The sequence below is a fragment of the Delphinus delphis genome, chromosome 7 (genome assembly GCF_949987515.2).
Source record: "Delphinus delphis chromosome 7, mDelDel1.2, whole genome shotgun sequence".
NCBI classification, from domain to species: domain Eukaryota; kingdom Metazoa; phylum Chordata; class Mammalia; order Artiodactyla; family Delphinidae; genus Delphinus; species Delphinus delphis.
The window spans coordinates 6,350,130-6,362,656 of NC_082689.1; positions in this window are offsets into that span (position 1 = coordinate 6,350,130).

Genomic DNA, 12,527 nt, shown 5'->3' on the forward strand with positions numbered 1-12,527 from the left:
TGTTCACATTTCTCATCCTATGATTTGTTCAGTTCAGGACATCTGTGACCTTTGTCAGTAGAGATAAATTATTTTCTGGACCACCGTTAACCAGACAGGTAAGAAATTGTAATGTTTTACAATAAAAATATACTCGTGCTTTTCTTTAGGTAATTAAAAATTATATTTAAATGCCCAATGTCACTAAGAAATCAAAAAATTCAAATTAAAAAGATAGCAGGATTTTTTTTTTTTGTCCATCAGGGTGGCAAAATTGTAGAGATTTGTAATCTCCAGGGCTGGTAAGCAGTTGAAAAATGAGCATTCAGGTAGGCTCTCAAGTGATATAACTGGTGCCACCTTTTAAGAGAAAATTTGGCACTGTCTATCCAAATTCAAGTGTGCTCGCAATGCAACCATGATGTTTCTATTCTAGAAATCTATTCCACACAAACCCTCCCCCATGTACACAAAAGATGGGTGTTCAAAGGTGTTCACTGCAGCATTTTTATTATAGTAAAAAGTGGGAAAGACCCTAAATTGTTCTTCAACAGAGAGTGAATGTCTAAGTAAACGGTGGTGCATTCGTAGCATGGCGTAGTTCCACGCAATAGGGTTTTTAGCAATGATGGAAATGTTCTGTATTTGCTCCGTCCAGCACAGTATCCTTGTGGTTGCTAAGCACTTGAAATGTGGTAAGCGCAACTGAGGAACTGAATTTTAAATTTTATTTCATTTAATTATCTTAAATTTAAATAGAAATAGATCCCAAGTGACTAGTGGATACCATAGTGGACAGCATGGGTCTAGAAACAACCAGTCAGCTACGAAAAAGGAGATAGATTTATAAGAACTGACATGGGAAAAGACAAAACATATTGTTAAATTTTTTAAAAAGCCAAGGGCTGAACAATTTTGTACATAGTATAAGTCAGTGTTTTCCCAAATATTTGCATAAGCACAAATATATGTAAATAAACACATAGAAAACGTTCTGAATAATACACATTTGTAATATCTGGAGAAAGGAGTTGAAATGAGAGCCATAGTGAAGGAGACTTTCATACTCACCTCTGTGTTTGCATTTTATGGTAATGTAATTTGTGCCACTTGGTTAATTTTTTAAATAGTTTCAGAAAATCAAGAAAGATGTAAGCAAAATTGAATAAATAAACTATAAGGCATATGCAATATTTTGAGTGTATTCACATGGTCCTGATTCAAGGTCTATTTCAAATGCCCCATCGCCCTGACATCTTTGTTAACCCATTCAACCAAATCTGTTCTCTCTCCTTCAGACCCCACAGCCCAGCACTTTCCCCAAGGCCCTTGGCCTATTCTGTTTTAGTTGCCCTCAAGGCTATTTCCCCGCAATTAGTCTGTCAGTTTCTTGAGGGTAAGACTGCATCTTCCCTGACTTATTCCCTGTACGATCTCCCTCATACCCAAACACAGTGCCTTACATGTAAAATATATAACTTAATTATTCATTGAATCGGATTTTGAAACAGTCCTTTATGGAATCATTATTGATTCTCTCCTTTTAATAAATATTCTTTTATTTCCAGGATTATCATCAGTACCATTTTCCTGGGCAAATTTGTACGTCTCTGGCTGATGAGCTCAGCTGGTTAGAGCTCTGTGCTAACGAGACCATGACCCTGGTTAGCACTGCCCTCTGAGTTCCATGGCCACAAACTGCATCCGTAATTCCAACCAGCTGTCACCAAACGGCAGTGGTGTATAATAATGAATATCAGATGGGAAGGCTGGAAAGGTCACTCTAAAACTGTCACTGTTATTATAGGTAAAGAGGTATATTTACAGTCACACGCTCTATTAGGGTTGTGTCTGCTCTTGTCTGCCTTACTCATTTGACTGTAAACCTCATAAGGGAAGAAGATGTAGCCCATACACCTCTGTATCTGCTTCAATGCCTATCATTCCTTAGTGTATGTGCTCAGTAAGTGATTACTGAATTGAATTTTACTAAGAATGAGTGTTTTGCTAGTGGTGTATTATTTTAGTACATGAGATCAACTGGAAAAACAGCCAGGGAACTAATGCTTTCATGTACTTTCTATGTTACAAGGACTGCAGTAGCCTTTTAAATCTCTACTATCTTTAATCTGACAACAGCCTGACAAATTATTCCATCACTATGTCATAAATAAGAAAAATGAGGCAAAGTATAAGTTCAAAGACACCTAGATAATGAAAGAAGGAAGTAATATTTAAACTAATTAATAATCTAAGCCTGTAAAAGTTATCATTATGATATAAAAACACTCAGTTTTCCAAATCCAGCTCATCCTAACTTATAACCAATGTACCTCTATTGTCAATGACCCAAAGTACCACAGTGGAGTCAAAACAGCACGTGCAAGTCTTAGAAACAATCAACTGCATATGAGGTCATCGGATTTGAGTTGTGCTATAATTCACTTTGACTTTGTATAACCGTTGCCTGAAATTACAAGACTGTAAAATCGAGAGGCTCTATGTCCTTAAGATAGAAAAGGCAGACTCAAAGAGGAACGGGACTGCCTTTAAGACCACCTTAATAAGTAGTGTTGGAATAGGATGGCTTCCTTTATAGGATTTAGCAAAACCAAAAATGGGAAGACAAGTTATGTCTTCCTTTTACATCGGTTTCAACATAGGAATGTGATATGATCCATGTACACAGAAGGTCCTGAAAACTAAATTGACCTCTAGATCCAGATAATCCAAAATATTAAAGTAAAATATTCCCCCCAAAATAGCATTATAGAATTCCTTCCAAAACTTTTCTATAAACACATTTGTTTGAGGTAGGGGGCATCTTGTCAGTTACAACCTTGTTTCACTTGGATCTTTACACATGGCATTGTGATAAGCATGTTCCCGTGTCATCAAATACTCTGCATAATTTTAAGTCAATGGGGATAAGAGAGATGGCTTAATAAATGACATTGGGACAATATATTAACCAGTTGAAAAAGAAAAGAAAACTCGATCACTAGAATTCTCTCCTAATTCAAAGTAAATTCTAGATTATACAAAAATTAAGTATTAAAAATAAAAGCATCAAAGCACTAGAATACAGCTTTAGGTGAATATTCATAATTTTGAAGTGGGGAAGCATTTTCTAAGAATGTCATAAGACCAAAACCTTTAAATAAAGAATACAGTCTGAATATATAAACATTAGCCGCTCTGCAAAGAAATCATGAGCAAAGTCGAAAGAAAAAATGACAGAAAGATAAAATGTTTACAACCTATCCGACAGCAAACGGGTCAAGATGCAAAGAACGCTGACAATAAAAATTAGTTAGATGACTTGGCAAGTCACCAAAGGATAACTACAGACTTTCAGCATGAAGTTGTTCAACTTCACTAATCAAAGAAAGGCAAGAAAAAAAAGGAAATACTTACCTGCTACCAGATCGCGGATGGTCGACTGGTTAAACGCAGCGTGACAAGGGTGCTGGGAAACGAGCGAGCTCATGGCTGCTCACCTTTCGCCAAAGTGAGTCACATGACCACATCTAATTTAAGGTGGGCAGGCAAGTTCAATCCTACTACCTCTAGAATAAGAGAAGTCAGCAAATTTATCAATAGCCCTAACGACTGCTGTATTAAGTGTTGGGATAGTTAGAGAATTTTTATTTTCATGTTTGTACTTTTTGTACTGTTATTTTAATTTTACAAGTAAATCTATCTTAAAACAAAAAAGCTATTGAAATAGCTTATAAGCATAATTTTAAATATTTTTATAAGAATCCATTGTGTGGCTGTATCAGAGTTAGTAACTCATTACCTTATCTCAGACATTTGTATTTTTCTAAAGGTTTTACTGTTATACGTAACACTGTGGTAAACATTTTACTCTAAAATAGCTTTACTTGCATTTCATTAGGATAACTTGTCATCAGCAGAACGAGTGGATCAAATAGCATGAACATTTTCTGACTTTCCTTGTTTTCTTATCTTTTGTACAACAGAATATAAACTTTGTGAAATAAAATGAAAAAGCAGTGTAGGTTTATGAACTTTAAGGGTAATTTTATAAGAACTGGGGGAGGGACAAATAAGACACACTTAACAGACTTCCATCTTAACTAAGAAATCAGATCATTCATGTGGGAAGCAGGCCACCCTGAGGTCCTATCTCCAGTCTGCCACCTCTTAGGTACTTACATTACTTTGGGCCATTTATTAAATCTCCTGGAGCCTCAATTTATTGACTACAAAAGAGAGATTAAAATGCCCACCATTCAGTATCCTTCAAAAGATGAATAGATAAAGAAGATGTGGCATATTTTTACAATGGAATACTACTCAGCCATAAAAAAGAATGAAATTTTACCATTTGCAGCAACATGGATAGACCTGAGGGCGTTATGCTAAGTGAAATAATGGTTACCAGTTGTGGGGGGTGGGTGGCAATATAGGGGTGGCGGAGTAGGAGATACAAACTATTGGGTGTAAGACAGGTTCAAGGGTGTATTTATTGCACAACACAAGGGATATAGCCAATATTTTGTAACAACTGTAAATGGAAAGTAACCTTTCAAAATTGTATAAAAAATAAATAATAAATTAAAAGAAAAGAAATATTCCATTAAGAAACTAATTTAAAAAATGCCACCATTCAGTGATGTAAAATATATACTTTGGAGAACCTATTAACATGCATTACAGACCTGCTGTATCATTGTCTTATGGGAATTGTTCCAGCTACTTTTGTTGGTATTTTAATAATATTGGCTTAAGGCCCTGTTGCCAAGGATGGAGAGGAAAAGGTGCTATGAGCTCTCCTAGACAGAAAAAGAATTAATAAATTGATTAAAGCACATTACTGTGTGCTTTTCAAAGCAACCTCTAAAGCCCAGGGGAGTGAGCCTGTGCTGGAGAAAGCATTTTGAAAGGGAAAAGTGTGGTGGGTTTAAGACCTGCAAGTGTCCAAATTCATCCTCCAGCAAAGACAGAAGTCATTTCTTCTAATTGGTTATAGAACTGAAGGTCTTTACTGGGAATGAAATTTTAGAAAAACTTTAGAAGTTAAACAAAAACCAAGTGAAAAAATGTAAATGATGCTTTGTTTAATAAAAGGGATCAACTTGTAGTTGCAACCTATTTAGAAAATAATACCCATGCAAACACTGTTAATCAAAAAACATATAATTTGGGCAAATCTATTCTCAGATGAAATGTCTATGTTTTAAAAGCTTTTATCACTTGAGAAAAAAAGAAAAATATCAATAAACTAGGATTTATCTTAAAAATCTAGAAAAGGAGAGGGGGAAGCAAAACTCTGAGGGAAGAAATGATGAAGACAAAACCAGAAATGTCTGAATTACAAAAACAGTAAAAGTGTTAAATAAATCAAAAATTAGTTATTTGAAAAAGGCATGGCAATATTCAAGTTACCCAAACTTAGATGATCTTAAGATAACGTCTTGGGCTGCATAAAATTAAATTTCCAGGTCCCCCTACCTCCTCAAATTCAAATCCTGAACATTTGAGGAAAGACCCTGAAATCCGTATTTTATCAAGCACTCCAGTTGATTCTTATAAATGGGCAACTTCAGGAAATCCTGAAAGTAGCCACTCTTTAAAAAGGCTAACCAAGAAAAAAGGAGAGGAAGCCCAAATAGAGAAGGTTATGAATGTAAGAGAAGTCAGAACCATATTTATGGAAAAGACTTTAAAAGTATGAGTGAAATGTCATCTATTACAGGGAAATCTTTTTATTATGTCTCTGACCTTTGTTGCTATTTCCATTCTGATGATAGATATTTTGAATCTCCTGAATTTGTCCTCCAAGTCCTCTATTTATCTCTATATATTGTTCACTTATTCATTTATCTAGTTAATTTTGCTTTTCTTATTAATCTCTGCAGACTTTTCCTCTGAGAATTTTGGAGGCTCTGATCTAAACTTCCGCACTTCCAATGATTTTTTTCTTTGAATTCAGCGGTTGTACTTTTCATCAGAAAACGTTCTCTCCTGTTCTCATACCATTCTATTCACAGACACAATATCCACTGAGAACGCAATTTAGGGAATCTCCAAAGCTTTCTTTCTGGTTCAAGAAGCCCATTTCACACCCAAGAATTAGGGATCACGATGAAAAGGGTGTTTGCTCTGAGTCCCTAGATTGATCCCTTTTGGAATCAGCATCTCCTTGCAAACGTCCAGTTGTATATCTCAGCTTGCTTATCACGCAGGGAGTTCTGAGTATATTTGCGAGCATGGGTAGTGGATTGGCTTCTGGAAGAGAGGAGGACACACTGTGCAGGACACTGCTGGAAGCGTCTAAGCCCAGATAAGGGAGAAAGGAGAGCCATGACTTGCCGTGCTTTTTACATAGGTCAGAGGTTGCATTACCTATGGGAGCTTCATGGCTGCACCAAAGACTTTCTTTGTTGAGGAAGGCAGGTCACTGCCCACTTCTGCAGCTGCCATGAAGCCTCTTGATAGCAGCTGGAGGTGACAGCACCCATAGTGTCGGGGTGTCCCTGCCTGCACCTGGAGACACTGTTGTGATGAGAGCTTCCAGTAGCCATCTGCTCTGGAGCTGGACTGCCTGTTCCAGGACACTCGCCAGGAGGGAGGGTGGCTCCCCATCACTGCCCATGTCCCCGCCCTTGTGTCTCTTCTCTGCAGCATGAGCCATAGGGTTAGACGGAGCCCTGCCATTGCCTTCCCAACAACGGTGGGGCCCACAAGCCCAGCACCCTGCCCCATCCCCTCCATCTGGTTTCCATCGCGTGACATTTTGCAGAGATCCCATGAAGTTTCTGGCATACTTTTGAAATGCACAATTCCTGGTTTCTGGTGCTAATGCATTTTCTTCTCTTTTGGATTATTTTCTTTAAAAAAAAAAGTATTTATTTATTTGTTCGTTTTTACTTTTGGCTGTGTTGGGTCGTCGTTGCTGCGCACGGGCTTTCTCTAGTTGCGGCGAGCGGGGGCTACTCTTCGTTGCGGTGCGCGGGCTTCTCGCTGTCCTGGCTTCTCTTGTTGTGGAGCACGGGCTCTAGACACGCAGGCTTCAGTAGTTGTGGCACGTGGGCTCAGTAGTTGTGGCACACGGGCTTAGTTGCTCCGCAGCATGTGGGATCTTCCCAGACAAGGGCTCGAACCCGTGTCCCCTGCATTGGCAGGCTCCGGACGCGCAGGCTCAGCGGCCATGGCTCATGGGCCCAGCCGCTCCGCGGCATGTGGGATCTTCCCAGACTAGGGCACGAACCCGTGTCCCCTGCATCGGCAGGCGGACTCTCAACCACTGCGCCACCAGGGAAGCCCTTGGCAGGCAGATTCTTAACCACTGCACCACCAGGGAATCCCTGGATTATTTTCTTGATTTAAAACTGGGGATGGAGGAAGGAGGAGGAGACATGTTAAATGCATGTGCTTCGTTCAGTGTTTTAACTGAAAAGTCCACCACACTCTACTCACAGGGAGTTTTCTTCTTTCTTGCTAAAAAATGAACAAAACAAGATAGAAATGGCACAAACATGTTTCTAAGGAAGCAAGATCTGAAAGGTCCTGTGCCTCAATCCCAGAGAAGCAGCATCCGGAGCTGTTGGAAGAAGCCAAGGACCAACGAGCTCGCCCCTCTGAGATGTGGAGCTCACTCCTCATGCCCCCATGAGCTAGCTTCCTACCTTTTTGAGGACAGTCAGTGGGAAGACTGTCTCACAATTAGACTCTAAACCAGACACCTTCCCACTAATATTTCATTTTAGAAGGTTGAAATCTGGTTTCACAGGAAACTCATTCCACAGAGACTTTTCCCTTCCACTCAGATCCAATTATTGGAAACAAAGGTGTACACAGCACCTCCTTTAAAAAAAGGAAAAATAGTTCAAACTCGGGGGCAGCAGAAAATGAAACCTCAGCCATTCGTCAAAAGGCCCATTAAGCCCATTATTTTCTGAAAGGAAATCTTTTGGCAGCCTTTTGTCAGTTCCAAATTTAGAGGTGCTCATTCAGGATGTGAGAGTAGAAATGATGAAGTTAAGAGAGGCTCCACTGATGCTATTTTTAAGCCAACCCATGTGTCCTCATCAGGCGGATGCAAAATTCATTAGGAAAATGATGTCTCATTGGCTGAAAGCTTCTCCTTCTGTTCCCATTAGCATCCGCACCTCTCAGAGCCACTCGATGACCTACCTGCCCCAGAACACCTTGTAGCCCCACAGCCGGATTTTGACTGTAGCTGTAGTGACTCCTGAAGCACTGCCAGGGCCACTCCTGACTTTTCCTCCTGGAGCTCCAAGGGATCCCTGTTCAGTGCCCTTCTCTTCTCTCCTCAGTCCCTGGCTCCTCCACCTTTCCTGAAGGAGAAAAATAAGGAGTGAGGTCACTGTAACTCACAGGGCTGCGGAATCACTGTCCTCTTGATGGGAAAGCCCTTCGCTTTTGCTCCTTCTCCTAGACTGTTGGTCTCTGGTGCAAACAGCCCTCCAGCAGCATGGCTGGTGTTTGCAGGCGGGAGCCTTGGAGTTGGAGCCCACACTTTTGAATGCTTAAAATCCACAGCTTCCTCTCTGAAAGACCCTTGAAAAGATAACGGACTTCAGAAAGTTTGACATACTTATCCAAAGGGGCAATTGTGAGAATCAGAAAGCATTATTCATGGAACACTGTACTGCATTGAAGAATATTCTCCAGAAATCCACGTCTACCTGGAATCTGTGAATGTGACCTTATTTGGAAACAAAGTCTTCGCAGGTGCAGTCAAGTTCAGATGAGGTCACATTGGATTAGGGTGGGTCCTAACTCATTGACTGGTATCCTTATAATAAGAGGGAAATTTGGACACACACAGGGAGAAGAAGGTCATGTGACAATGGAGACAGAGATTGGAGTGATAAGAGTCACTATTCCACAGGTTCAAGGCCAGGGAATGCCAAGTATTGCTGACAACCATCAGAAGCTAGGAAGAGACAAGGAAGATTCTTCCCTAGATCTTTTGGAATGAGAACAGCCCTGCTGACACATTGATCTCAGACTCTAGCCTTCAGAACTGTGAGAGAATAATTTCTGTTGTTTAAGCCACCCTATTTGTAGTAATTTGTCATGGCAGCCTTAGCAAACTAATATAGACACCCTTAGCATTGTATCTGGCAAATATTCCACACACAATAAACACACAAGTTTTTTCAGTAGCTAGCAACGTGTCTGAAACATAATAGGTGCTCAATAAATACTTGTGGAATGAAATGAGTAAATGTTAAAGCATCTCTTTGAAGTATATTTTAAGAACATATATAAGAATCTATTTCTAAATTTAAAAAGCCTTTATGAAGAAAAATATTTATACTAATATGGTATTTCATGTTAAAAAAATTTTAAATAAAGTCCAAGATTAGCATAATAATTAAGCAAATTATGGTACACCCATATGGCAGAATTACATATAGAAATTTAAAACATTCATAAAGATTTTAATAATATTACTGAATATTATTGTAACATAAAATGTATTATTTTGATCTCATAAAAATTTTTAGCATCATAGAAAATAAGTTAAGGTGAAACAAAATGAATAATATAACTATGCTTAATTTATATTAAAATATATAATAAAAGGCTGGAGTAGTTAGTTATCTATGGGTCATTGTAAGTGATTGTTTTTTTTGTGTGTTTTTTTGCTGTACACGGGCCTCTCACTGTTGTGGCCTCTCCCGTTGCGGAGCACAGGCTCCAGACGCGCAGGCTCAGCGGCCATGGCTCAGGGGCCCAGCCGCTCCACGGCATGTGGGATCTTCCTGGACTGGGGCACAAACCCATGTCCCCTGCATCGGCAGGCAGACTCTCAAACACTGTGCCACCAGGGAAGCCCTGTTTTTCTTTTTTGTATGTTTCTTTTCTATACATATTTGCTACAGTGAGTGTGTATTACATTTATGATAAAGAGAAACTTTACATTTAAAAAAACAACTCAGGTAGCAAAATAAATATATAGGTAAGTTATAGCATATAACCCTCTACTATTCCTTTTGTTGCAGCATGGATTTTGCAAACTAGAATGACATGTGCTTCTGTCTGGTAACAGCATTTATAAAATGAATTACTTGGGACCAAGCTGGTATCTGCAGAGTGAAGAATAATCATTGACTGGTTTGAGAAGGCATGCGTCTTACAGAGAGCTGTGTTCCTGTGAAATGCTGACCAAGGCTCTGCCTCAGCTGGAAAATACATTGATAAGTTGTGTGGAATCAATCAATCAGTGAGTCCCACGTTAATGGTCACTGTGTGCCTGTTATTGTACCAGGAAACCATAAGTTGAAAATAAACTGAACCAGAGAATTCTAGAATTTAAAGAAGAATCAGTGGTCGGCCAATTCAGCATCCTACCCAGAAGATGAATCTTCTCTACAATGAAGCTAGTGGGGCATTGTGATAGAACGTAAATGTGGTGCCTCCAATGAAGTTAGTGTGTGTCCATCCTTATGGGTTTCCTCCCCTTGAATTTGCTCTGGCCCAGTGACTTGTTTCAACCAGTAGAAGGTGGAGGAAGTGACACTATGCCGGTTCTAGACTTAAACCTTAACTTCTCTTTCGTCTAGGTGAAGGCAGCCACGATGTAAGAAGTCTGACTACCCTGTGACCACCATTTTGGGAGAAGCCAGCCTAGCCATGTGTAGCAGCCACATGGAGGAGAACCGAGGCCTCTAGCCAACAGCCCCAGCTGTGCTTCTAGCTGACGACCAGGACCAACCTGCCAGCCCTCAGTGAGGCCACCTTCAAAGTGGATCCTTTGAGCCACCCAAATGATGCCCCATGAACTGTCCGTGCCTAGCCCTGCTCAGATTACAGAATCCTGAGCAAATCAATAAAATGGTGGTTGTTTAAGCCACTAAGTTTGGGGATAATTTGTTACACTGCAGTAGATAACCACACAGACATCTAGTCTCAGCTCAAACTCTTCTAGGAACAGGAGACTCTGTGCTTTATAAAGTAATTCTTTCCATTTTTTAAAATAGCAATAACTGCTAGAACATTCTTTTCTACATTTAACCCAAATCTGCCTTCCTATCATTCACAGCCTGTCTCTATGGAGAGTAAGTCTACGTCCTCCTGCATGGCAGCTCTTCCGGTGTCTACAGGTAATCGTGACCATCACTCCCTACACCTCCCACCCTCATTTTACCCCCATGCCTGAGGCATGCATACAAGCCTTCTCTTTTTAGAGATAAACATCACCAGCTCCTTCTTCAAGTCCCATTCTTTCCTTAAAAGCTCAAACTCTTACAATATATCAGATGCCATCTAGAAGCGCACAAGGGAGTTTTCTTCACTTTTAAGAGAACACCAGTATTTCAGGCCATGGTTTGCTCAGAAACATTTTGTCAGAAAATTACTGATTAGAAAAAATATGTATGAATTAGTATTTATGTTTGCTGCAAATGCAACCAATAAAGAAGGTGAGTGAGGTTGTTATCTATTTAAGGCAGAGAATTCTCTTTGAGTCGTTTGGGTTGCTCTCAAAAGGCTTCAAAACCCAACTGTCCTTATGCAGACAAAGATATTCTTTGATATGACAAGTCTTTTTCTAAGTTACTGCTGGAAACAGGCTGTGACACTGGGAATTCAATTATCGACCCAACTTCATGGTCAGTCAGTGCTGGTGACTGTCCCACAGCAGACATACGGAGCTCTACATTGGCCATGAGATGGCCAAGTGATGGATGGATGCAGCCAGTGTTTCTTTGGTCCTTGTTCAAGTAAGACTGTGCGGATTATAAGAAGATGACACCTTAGCCGTTTTAAGGAGTCAGTGTAAGATGGGATGGCATTTGGGGGCAAAGTGAATGTATATTATTGTTCCAGATATTTTTTCCCTAAAACATTGCAGAATTACTGTATTGTACAGAAGGGTCTCTATGGGGAGGATTGCATGGAGTCATACAGCTGGGTTTGTCCCTCCAACTCTGTCACTCCTTGGCTTTCTTACAATGGCCTAAATTATAATACAAAATCTCTCTGTGAATTAATTTCATCCTTTATGAAACTGAAATAAATACTTTACAGCATTGGTGGAAACACTGACAAACTCTCTGTTAAACATGTTATAAATAATAAAGTGACATATAAGTATAAAGGTCACTGTGTGTCCATGTAGACACCCTTTAACACACTAGACCTCTTCAAATTCCAACGACCTCACCTTCACTCCACTTTCTCACTATTAAGAATAATCCTAACCATAAGTTTGTTTTCTACATCTGTGACTCTGTTTCTGTTTTGTAAATAAGTTCATTTGTACCACTTTACATAGGGAACTCTACTCAATACTCTGTAATGATCTATATGGGAAAAGAATCTACATAAGAGTGGCTAACTGATTCACTTTGCTGTACATCTGAAACTAACACAACATTGTAAATCAATTATACTTCAATAAATTTTTTTTTTTAAAAAAAGAATAATCCTAACAAGTTGTAATCCTGGCAGCGTCAGTATTTTCTGGAGTGGCTCTGGGGTAGTGAGTATCCATGCGTCGCCTCTAGGTTTGGGCTTTTCCATCAGGCAGAATATACATCTAT